The sequence below is a fragment of the Cicer arietinum genome, chromosome 3, assembly GCF_000331145.2.
Source record: "Cicer arietinum cultivar CDC Frontier isolate Library 1 chromosome 3, Cicar.CDCFrontier_v2.0, whole genome shotgun sequence".
NCBI lineage: Eukaryota > Viridiplantae > Streptophyta > Magnoliopsida > Fabales > Fabaceae > Cicer > Cicer arietinum.
Window position 1 is genome coordinate 59,455,777 of NC_021162.2, and position 12,594 is coordinate 59,468,370.

At 29.0% G+C, this 12,594-nt stretch overlaps 1 long non-coding RNA gene across 1 annotated transcript; it reads right to left on the bottom strand.

The window, feature by feature from the left end:
- Positions 1–660: 660 nt before the first annotated feature.
- LOC113785705 (uncharacterized) lies at positions 661–5,673 on the bottom strand. The gene is made up of 2 exons (XR_003471821.2): positions 1,703–5,673; positions 661–1,028 (listed from the first exon to the last, which is right to left on the bottom strand). It is a non-coding gene; the product is annotated as an uncharacterized lncRNA (long non-coding RNA).
- Between the last annotated feature and the right edge of the window lie 6,921 nt (positions 5,674–12,594).

The following is a 12,594-nucleotide window of genomic DNA, read 5'->3' on the forward strand; positions in this document are numbered from 1 at the left end:
AGCTTAAATAGATAACATCAATCTCTTTGTTGTCTCTAAAACAATTACTTGCAATTAAACATATTATATATTTCATGATCAAGAAATTGCTTAGAAATTTTAATTCAAGCAAGCTGAAAAGGACTCTTAATATTATATATATCACTGCAATGGGCTTTTGACACAGATCCTTCACAGTTAACCACACACAGTACATAAGCATAAGTTGAAATGAATCTTTAACCGCATGAAATAGCAAAATATAATAAAAATTCAGCTTCACGTGCGGGAGCTGAATCAAATAGAACTAATTCGCATTTAAAATAGAATCAATTATAGATGATGAAGGGGGAAATTTTCGGGCAATTTCACTATCTAGAAATCAAGTTACAAAAAACTTAAATGTAAATCTAATATTGCTACTAGGAAGTTCAAAATCCAAATTATCTTCTTAATTAAATTCAGGAACAAGCTCCAAAGGGGTACTGCTAAACACATTTACCCCACTTCAAAAATGGTTTCTTGGAACCAAATCTAAGTACATGGTTTTGCAACTTATAGGAGGGTGAATAATTGCTCAATTTTTTTTATATAACCATGAAGTGGGTGTAAAAATTGAAGCTTGTTTGGTATTTTGAGCAAACTATCCCTAATTATCATATGATATTTATAAGAAGTATCTAAAAAGAACTGTCATCACAACAAGTTATCGTATGAAATCACAAAATGAATACCAGAATGTACATATGCAAGAAACATTTATGCTACATAGGAATAATTGTCCAAAAGAACTGTCATCACAACAAGTTAATATATTGCATAATCGGGAGGCTGTAACACTTACATGATCAATTCTCAAATTGCAATTGTTGTATGTACCTACTTATAACTTATAAGAGCTCACTTGTATTCAGTCACTAAATTCAAGACTTGCATCTAATCAGCTGAGTTGTTAGAAGATAGAAGGCTAGAGTTATCCTTCTCTTTCTTCACCTGGTCTCATCTAATTCTACTTCTATAATATTGCCAACAATACCTTACAGCATCTTCTGCAAATATCCAAATACCAATTACTTAACAGTTGATTAATTTTATGCAAAAAAAAATCATAAAAGGGTGCTAATACTATAATATGTCCTCTTCATAATCAAGGCTTTAAAAATAGAAACTATATATTCAAAAACATCCAATGTTGTGTTTTCTACTAGTGGCTATATATTCAAAAATATAACAAGTAGACTAAAGACACCTCCATCCACCAATTCTTAATAACCCCACCAACACAGATCAAAATTTTGTTATAACTGTCATGATAATAGACTGACTAAACCAGCAAGAAAATGAGCTCGCCACTTGCTGGTACCTGATCAATCACATACGGTACAAAACAACTTTTCACAGGGTATATAGCATAATAGCAATGCTATATCTTCTTTTTTAGATAGCATTTGGTAATGGATATAGCAATGCTATATTCTACTTGTTTCCCACACAATAGTGCTTTCTTATCAAACACTTGATCAATTTTAACAACGGCTTAGGCTAACATGTAGAAGAGACAGCTACGTGAGACTGTGCAGCTATATGGAGCTGATGTTGTAATTAATATAAAAGGTTAATGGGTCGGTGTCACAGGTCATGACTGCAGCGGTGGAGCCAGCTTTAGATACAGAGGATAAGGCTAGCTGCTGATTTTAGTTCTGAGTTAGCAATGAATCCATACCTGGTGCTGTGTTTTCTGTCGTGTGTTGCTCAGGTGGTTAGGCCAAATCTGGTCTCAGATTGTATGGCCTGGAAAACTTCGCTGCATTGTGATGTCTTAAGCAACTGGAAGTTAATAATGTGATTGTAATTTGTAGGGAATAGTTATGGGGTGTTTTTGTTTGTGGTTGGAGGGGTGTTATTAAGGTGTTTGGCTGCTGCTAAGGATGCTGGTATGCGACATTCATGCTAATAATACATTTAAACCCTTAACAGCTAGAAATTATCAAATTCAGAAATTGGGTTCAGAATATGCAGCCAATTACTACTTAGCATTACACCCACAACCACAAAGGTAATTGTAATTCCACTTGCTCATAAGTCTGTAACAAATTAGGCTGAAGTCATATTAATATTATCTTCAGCTTTTAAGCAGTTGTCCTGTAAAAAAGAGGCTTTTAATTAGTTGTATGTATCTTTTTAAACACTGCGTATATACTCACATAATCAAATGAGAATTGCTCAAAGCATAGGCCCATTTCACAAGTACTGCCATTTTTGTTTTGTGCTTCACAAGACAAAAATCCATAATGATGAAAACCCTTTCCAAAATCCAGGATTTGACATCCAATTCAAATAAAAAACAGAGAAAATATCTGATCCTCAATCTACTTCCATGGCAATTACTAACTATCCAATTCAAATAAAAACTGAGAAAATATCTGATCCTCAATCTACTTCCATGGCAATTGCTAACTATCAAAGTTAATTATAACCTATTAAACATTAATACAAATTAATCATTTTGGCAATTAAGATTTGAGGCATGCCATTTCATTAAACAAAACATTCCCTTTGGTCTCAGCAACAAACGAACAGCAGCACAATCAAAAATCCAAACAGCAAACTCTACTACTCCTTCAAAACCAACTAGCTAGATAACACAAGAAATATAACTGTCATAAGAGTTAAGATCGAGCCTACAACCAATTAAAATGTGCACTAAGAAAAAAGTTAATTGTTGAATCCCCCAAATAGTGGTCACAACTCATACAGTATTTATCTGCAAAATCACGTCAGGTTACAGTTGCAAAGGGACTAGAGTCATTAAAGTTCAAGATATCAAATTATCTATCCATGCTTTAAGACAGCAACAACTAGCTTTCACATTAAGGTAACATCTATCATTTTTGGGGCATAAAGACATTCAATCCCTTACAGAAATCATGCAACAAAGTATATCCAACTTGCAGTCGAATTTGGAGTAATTAAGTTCATGTATACCACCCCATTTTTAGATAATGAAAGAAAAAAATACATTTCATTTCACTTATCCATTCACCAACCAAACTTGGATTCCTTACATTATGAATAAAGAGTTCATAAGACATCCGTCCCTTTCAAAATTTGTGAAACAAATTATATCCATAGATGCCCTTTAGGAGCTATCTTTTTTTGAAACAGAAGATTGAAGATTCTTTTTTATTTAGCCAAGATTCAAGGTTCTCAAATAATCAAGTATGAGAAAAAAATAGATATCTCAATTTTAAACCTGTCGGGGAAAATTTTTTGGAATTAAAATTCCAAAATTGTGCAAAACTCCATCATCATAACAACTGTAAAAGAAAATTCTTTCAAAATCTTGGAAACAAATAGGGTCTTGGGACAGAGCATGTTTGCTCAATTAATGTTCTTTTATTTCTCATGCAGAAGATTGAATGCTCTTGAATAATTCAAGAATGAGATAAAAACTCCATCATCATCATACCAACAGTAAAAAGTATTTTTCTTTCAAAATTTTAGAAACAAATAGGGTCTTGGGACAGAGCATGTTTGCTCAATTAATGTTCTTTATTTCTCCAGCAGAAGATTGAATGCTCTTGAATAATTCAAGAATGAGATAAAAACTCCATCATCATCATACCAACAGTAAAAAGTATTTTTCTTTCAAAATTTTAGAAACAAATAGGGTCTTGGGACAGAGCATGTTTGCTCAATTAATGTTCTTTATTTCTCCAGCAGAAGATTGAATGCTCTTGAATAATTCAAGAATGAGATAAAAACTCCATCCCTTCCAAAATTTGTGAAACAAATTATATCCATCGATGCCCTTTAGGAGCTATCTTTTTTTGAAACAGAAGATTGAAGATTCTTTTTTATTTAGCCAAGATTAAATGTTCTCAAATAATCAAGTATGAGCAAAAACTAGATATCTCAATTTTAAACCAGTCGGGGCAAATTTTTTGGAATTAAAATTCCAAAATTGTGCAAAACTCCATCATCATAACAACTGTAAAAAATATTTTCTTTCAAAATCTTGGAAAAAATAGGGTCTTGGGACAGAGCATGTTTGCTCAATTAATGTTCTTTTATTTCTCAAGCAGAAGATTGAATGCTCTTGAATAAAAATTTTAAACCTGAGATATCTCAATTGAGAAAAAAATAGATATCTCAATTTTAAACCTGTCGGGGAAAATTTTTTGGAATTAAAATTCCAAAATTGTGCAAAACTCCATCATCATAACAACTGTAAAAGAAAATTCTTTCAAAATCTTGGAAACAAATAGGGTCTTGGGACAGAGCATGTTTGCTCAATTAATGTTCTTTTATTTCTCATGCAGAAGATTGAATGCTCTTGAATAATTCAAGAATGAGATAAAAACTCCATCATCATCATACCAACAGTAAAAAGTATTTTTCTTTCAAAATTTTAGAAACAAATAGGGTCTTGGGACAGAGCATGTTTGCTCAATTAATGTTCTTTATTTCTCCAGCAGAAGATTGAATGCTCTTGAATAATTCAAGAATGAGATAAAAACTCCATCATCATAATAAGTTTTTTTCTTTCAAAATCATGGAAACAAATAGGGACTTGGGACAGAGCATGTTTGCTCAATTAATGTTCTTTTATTTCTTAAGCAGAAGATTGAATGCTCTTGAATAATTCAATAATGAAATAAAAACTCCATCATCATCGTAACAACAAAAAGTTTTTTTCTTTAGAAATCTCAGAAACAAAAAGTTTTTTTCTGTAAAAAGTTTTTTCTTTCAAAATCTTGGAAACAAATAGGGACTTAGGACAGAACATGTTTGCTCAATTAATGTTCTTTTATTTCTTAAGCAGAAGATTGAATGCTCTTGAATAATTCAAGAATGAAATAAAAACTCCATCATCATCGTAACAACAAAAAGTTTTTTTCTTTAGAAATCTCAGAAACAAATAGGGTCTTGGGACATAACATGTTTGCTCAATTAATATTTTTTTAAGCAGAAAATTGAATGTTCTTGAATAATTCAAGAATGAGATAAAAATCTCTTCCAAAATATTGGTACGTAGTTGGGTCTTGGCACATAAAATGTTTTGTTCAATTAAGGGTCTTTTTTCTCGAGCAGATAATTGAACATTCTTGGCTAATCAAGAATGAGAAAATATGTATATCCCAACAGGTGTGAATTCAAATACTTTGCAAAGTAAATTCCAAATTTACCATAATTAACGAAAAAGAAGTTTTTCAAAAATTGATGCAAAACAGAGTTCGAACATTGCGGGACAAAAACGTTCAAGAAGGCTAGGGTTATGGGTCGTGTACTCCACAGCCTTTTTGAAAAAAGATTTCATCTCGTTTATTTTTCTTAAGCAGAAGATTGAATGTTCTTGAACAATCAAGAATGAGAAAATGGATATTCCAATTATAAACCAGACGGGACAGAATTTGTTGAAATGAAATTCCAAAATCGTGTAACAACGTAAAAAGTGTATTTCAAAACCTTGGTACCAAATAGGGTTTTCAGAGACAGAACATGTTTCATCAATCAAAGCAGAAGATTGAAATCAAGAATGAGAAAATGGTTTCGCAAAATGAATGAATGCAAACAGAGTCTTGCAACAGTGTGGGACAAGTACGTTTCACACAAGTTTCAATATTTTCTTGAAGAAAAAGAAACTGCCATTGAAATTGAAATAACGGACGCATCGTAAAATAAAAACGTACCTTGTGTGGAACGCGTAATGGGAAAATGAGTGTATATGTTGTTTATAAAGCCTATCAATGTTGGGCTTAGTTATTTTGGCCCACTACCGCTTTATAGTTATTCGACCCTTTTTAACAAAAAAAAAAAACCAAATCATTTTGTAATAAAAAATAATTTTCTTTTGTAATAAAACAAAATAGTTATATCCGAACCAAAAATTTGATGGTTAAATTTTGAAGTAATTGTTAAAAAAAATATTTTAAAGTAATTTGCTGTTGAATTCTTAATATAGTTTGTCCTATATTAAGGGAACTAATTACAAATTTAAGGATCTCATTAGAAATAATTTTTTTTAAGTTTAGAGGAACCTAGTAATAAGTCCATAGACTTGATTAAATATTTTTTTTAGTTCAACAATGCAATTATAAATTATCAATTCAATTACAAGCTTTTTCAATTTAACAACAACAAAATTCTCAAATTGCTCAAAAACTTATAGAGTAATAAGACTAAATTAAAAATTCACATAAAAATCGATAAAAAATAGTTGGAAGTCACCAAAGAAAATAAAGAAAATAGAAATGGATTATACTACTATGATACAAACATATGGACTAGCCTACATTAAATCTATAATTTTTTAGAAACTTACTTAATTATAAAAAATCTGTATTTTAAACCACCTAAAAAGTTATTTTTTTTAAAATAGTTAAACAAAATTTATAATATAATTATATTACATTGTTGTACACTGTATTAAATCATATACATGTTATTTTTCTAGTAATTTAAGAATATAAGCCTTGTAATTTTTTAATATTTTTAAATATTTATTGTAAAATATATTTTAAGTGGACTATCAAATAAGATCAGATTGACCAAAAGATTTGGACTTTAAAAAAGGATATATATTTAAAAGAAACTCAACTCATCCTACCTATTTCTACGTGTATGTCTCATGTTCTTTAGTGATTTTAATTTTTATTTCTTATAAATTTATAGTTTACAATAAATACAATGTACCTGCACCGTTTCATTTTAATATATATATATATATATATATATATATATATATATATATTAATAATAAATATATAAAATTAAATCAACTTTATTTCACTTTATTTATTCATTTCTCATTTTTTTTCCTCCTCTCCCCTACACGGAAAAAGATTGCTTATCTTTATGGCAAGAACTGCACCATACCTTTGAAGCAATCTCGTGTATTCGATTAATCTAAGGCTTCAAAACAAGTCACGTGTTTATTATTTATATTTTATTTATTTTAAAACAAAACTTAAAAACATGTCTTGTGGCTTCACTCGTTCACATTCTTCTTTCCTATAATGTGCGTGACCCATTTCGTCGTCATCTCCCACACCTTCGTCGTCAACTGTACATCGTCGTGCGCCGTCATCAAAAGTCAACTGAGTTCACACATTTCACGATTCTTCTTCACGCAATACATCGTGCGTGTGTGACCCACGTGTGGTCGTCGTCCACCACACCTCCTGTACACCGCCACTGCCGCGTGTCGCCATCTTCTCATATGCACTGCCATCGATGGTCAATCAAATGAATCGCACACATATCTCGTAAGCACACTTAAACTGAAAATAGATATGCAACCTCAAAATCTCTAATTTCATCCATATGTTAACTGTTGCCCACCTACACTATGAATTGCTATGAGTTGTGTTATAGTTATCAATTTGATTTGATGCAGATTATTTTTGAAACTTTTGATGGCGGCGCACGACGGTGTACATTTGACGACGGAGGTGTGGGAGACGACGACGAATATAAAATGGTGAAGCCACAAAGGCATGTTTTTAAGTTTTGTTTTAAAATAAATAAAATTTAAATAATAAATGTGTGGCTTGTTTTGGAGCGTTAGATTAATCAAACGCATGAGATTGCCTTAAATGTATGGTGCAGTTCCCGCTACAAAGGTAGGCAATCTTTTTCCCCCTTACACCAACACCCACCTTCTCCATTTTTTTTTTCTCCCTTCTTTTTCTCTTTGCTTCTTTTCACTCCACAACACCAATTGCACACTTAAATCCTCAATCCTTATAATGAATTTAACATCCCCAAAAACATAACTTCTCATACTCCTACAAATACTCTTGGTAAGGATTTTGGGATTAGGGTTAGTTAGTTAAGGAAGAAGAAGAGTAATCATTATTTGAGAGGTGTCTATTGAGACTCTTTGAGGTAAATACGCAACTTTAATGCTAGTATGAATCTCTATAAAAAATGTAGTTTGTGTAAACATCTTATTTTTGTGTTTAAAGTAGATCTAAAGGATTTTTATGAATTCTAGTTAGCTAAACTCTAGAATAATTTTTTTTAAGTATTGAGAATATTTTTTATACTCAGATTTGTCAGCTTATGTCATGTCAGCTATTCTGGGAGTTGTTGGAGAACAAACTTATGCGATTTTCCATAGTTGTGAGTAGACGACAATCATTGTCATATTTTTATTATCTTATAATTATTATTTTACTCGTTTTTAGGTTAAAGTAATTATTTAAAAAAATTGGAGAACACAACCATTGATTTTTTCTCAATTTCATCATTTATTTATTTTCATGGTATTTGTTATATAATATGTTAGTAGTTTGATTTATTTATGAGTTATAAAATATTTAAATATTGAATTGTTATACAGTTGAATATGTTTTCCATGAGTTACGATGAAATAAGAGATGATTTTTAAATACGTGTTTTGGAAATCGTTGTTATAATTAAGAAATCGTTAACAGCGGTAGGTACATATAGTTACATCATTTTGATTAAGGAGAGTTACCATTAGATGGAGATGCTCCTATGAGAGATGTCATCCATAGGAGGATATGATTATCAACGAGATGAAAGCTCTCTAATTGTTGTGTGATGATGCATTGCAGAATTGAGAGAAGATGACTATCCGTTAGATAGAGTCACCCATAAGGGAAATATCACACTTAGATAGAAAATACTATCAATGAAATGAAGTCGCCTCTTGGTTCTCAAAATTTTATATTTTTACTTGTTTGATTTTCTATGATCTTTTTTGGTTGCTCATTGTGATTTCACTTTTCTATAACGGCTAAATTATAAGTTTAATGATTTTATCGGGTATATATTTTACTTTAGATTTATCTATATTTTTGCCAATATTGTTTAGTATAATTGTCACAAAATTGTAAAACAATTATTCGTGTCTTTTTGTGTTTCATTTCTAATTGGTGGTGGTTGTTGTCTTCTCACTAAGTCTCTGTAACTTAACCCTTCATATTGTTTTTTTTTTCCAGATCCACATGCAGTTGAGTAGCAAGTTGTTAGTAGATTCAAGTCTCGATTATATTTTTTTTAGGCCTCTTTGATCGAGGACCTTTTTTGTAAAGTTTGTTTAATTTAATGTGTTTTATTTGATTTTATTAATAGTATTTTATTTTAAATATTTTGAATTTTGAATTTATTAAATTAACAATTATTCAATTGTCAAAATTTAAAAATAAATAAATTTGAAGACCATGTACATGGTCGCATCTCCAGGATGCAACCTATTGCAGTACTAATTTTTTTTTCTTTGGACGCAGGACGAAGATGCGACCTCTTGAAAAGAAAAGAAAAAAGTAAAATATTTTAATATATTTTTTAATGAGAGTATGAAAGTCAAACACGACCTATTAGTCTATTTAAAAATTTAATTTATATTAACATTTTAAAAAGTATCTAGACATATTTTTTAATAGATTAATAAGTTAATATATTAATGAAATTAAGCATTTTTTTAAATATTTAACATGACATTTTTAAAATTTTAATTTTATATGATATAATATTTAAATTATATTTTATTATAGAGGTGAGAATAAATGGATCGGATCGAGTTTTGTTTCCTTAAAAAAAAATTAAAACTTGACTCTAATTTATTTATCTATCAAATACTTTATTTTAAACTTTGGTCTAAGTCTATTTTATATTAAGACGTATAAAAATAGTATTTCACTTATATTTAAAAAGACTAACACACCAATAAAAAAACTTGAATTTTGTTAAATACGTTGAACTTTAACATTCATTTTTTTCTCCATTTTTTTGCAACAAACTTGATATATATAACAATTACAATTATTAACAAAATAAATGAATAAAATATAAACGTTGAATTTATAGTAGAATGATTTTGAAAGAGAATAGTAGATATGGAGTGAGAGCAAAATTCTAACTCCAACGAAGAGTCTTTTGTTATAAAAACTAGTGATGTTGAGCATGTGCCCTGCACGGGGTAGAAAAACAATTTTTTTAAATAAAATATTTTATAATAAAAGTATAAGATAAGAAAATAATGTGACCATATATAAAGATTTCTTGATGCATTCTTAAGAAAGTTGATTTCTTTAAATGCTATAATGACCGAAGTTTTGGCAATTATCTCTAACAAGTTGTTGTTTAATTGGACTGTCAATTGTTATTGACGAATTTAGCTCTAAAATGGTTGTTGACATAATTCATGGAAGTTATATCTCACTTTAACATCTACAATTGATCATTGTAGAAATTAGTGTTTGATCTTATTTATTCCTATCGTTCGTAATTGAAGTAGAGTCTATCATCTTTTAAATAATATTATATGTATGGATATTGAGAATGTTAATTATCCTAATAATCATTTCAGAGTTTATTTAATCTATTTAAATAAATATTTTCTTTAAAAGTTTAAACCTAGTATTTTTATAAAATGGATATTAGACTTTTAATAGATCAAACAAACTATAGATCTTGTGGAGGAAGGTCTCGCCTATTCCAACCCAAACACAATATTAATTCTAATATTTATTTCACATAAATAGCAGAATATATGTAAAAAAACAATCAATTATAAATTTCAATTTCAATAATGATAATCTACTGAATATTGCAGCAGGAACAGACTATATTACCACTACATTACTACCTCTTTCGCTATTATTATTAAATAATAAGTTTTATTGTATTATAAAAAAAGAGTTTTCTATTAATATTTTGACTAGTAATTTTATTTTATTTTATTTGTTAATGTGGACAATATTATAATATTTATTAAAATTACTTAAATTAAATTTTTATGTATATTAATGTATTCAATTTTGACTTCAGTAATTAAATTAGTTGTTTTCATGATTAAAAAATTTAATTTTAGTTTTAATTAAAAACACAAAAATAAAATAAAAAATACTATTTCAAAATAGACTCAAAAAGATAAAACTTAAAATTTGGTGGCGTTAAATCTAAAATATAGTCAAATTTATTTATAAATGACATATCATTCAACTATTGATGATTTAATTTGATAATACTAAAACATGATAATTTTTAAATATCTCTAAAAGTCCCTTTATTATATTATTAATTAATTAGTATATATTAATTCATTCTCACATTTGCAATTTGGTTTAATTTTTCATTCAAACTTCTCAAATAGTGCAAACGTAATGGATGAATTAGCAACATGTTTTTAAAGCCTTTTTTTTATAGAATTAATGAGCATTATATCATTCATTTTCCTATAAAGAATATCATCAACGATTAATTTTAGCATTATCATTACATTTAATTATGAGCATGTGCTGTTTTCAACCGAAAATATTTTCAAATGAATACTTGAGTTGTTACAACAAAAAATGAGTATGCAGTTTTTTTGTAAAAATTAATTTTAGCATTATCATTACATTAAATTATGAGCATGTGCTCTTTTCAACAGAATCTTTTCAAATGAGTACTGAGTTGTAACAAAAATAAAATTAGTATGTGAATTTTTGGTGGACTAATATGTGATTTAGGAGGGAAAAAAACTTACTTGCTTATAAGCTCTTAAGGATAAAGATTGAATCCACTAATTGTTACATATGTCTTTTATCATCAAATCAATTCAAAATATATATATAGTTATTCCTACAATATTATTAAATAATTAATTATAATTGAATAACATTTAAAAACTTTGAGACACTTCTATTCAAATATATATTCAATTTAACATAATTAATACGAGTCTAATTCACTTCGCATTTTGATTAGAAAAACACGATTGATATCGAAAAACTAAAAAGAAATACATTCCTCGCTGCCCAAGACCTTTAGAACAAGGAAAATTTTAAATTTGAAACAACAAATAAATGTTGATATAAATTTTTTGACATTCTCTTGGATCCAAAGCAGCATGCAAAATTTGAAAATTGAAACGGACGAGTAACGAGAGTTGTGGGTGTTTGGATACTCGAGGGTAAGGCAAAGAATGGTCCTAATGCCTCCCAAATATCATATTTATGATAACCAATTAAACTACTTAACCGATCATCAGAAGAAAAACTGTAAGAATACTTACGTAATCACGGTTTAATCGATTAACATAATTTCTTAATTGATTAAAAAATTTAAATATCTTATATCATATCTAAGAATTCAAAAATTAACAAATAGCATACATGACATAAAAATAGGAGCTAAAAGTGAAGCTCTTCTTATTCCTCCTAAAAGAAATTTCGTCATTAAAATTATTGTTGTCTTCTAACTCCCACATAATACTTTAATCCTTGATAGTAAGGTTTTCGTTCAATTGAACGATGTTCGATTCTACTATATGATTTATGTCATGCGCATATTTTCAATAGAAACAATCTTCAAGCTTCTCTAAGATCTCGCAAGGTCCAATAAATACGTCAACTTCTTCACCTTTCTCTTATCTTTTCTGGATCATCTTAGTGAGTGTTTGTTTTTAATAAATGTAAACGTGCAACCAATGAGAAGTTAGAAAGTATAGATTCACATATGAGGGTACAATATATATTGGGAGACGAGATTGCTCAATTGGACAATCTACCAAACAATGATTTAGCCAATGTTTGATAACATTGTAGAGTTGTCAGAATTGCCGTAAACCACCGTAATTTTGTAAAAGATATACCTTAT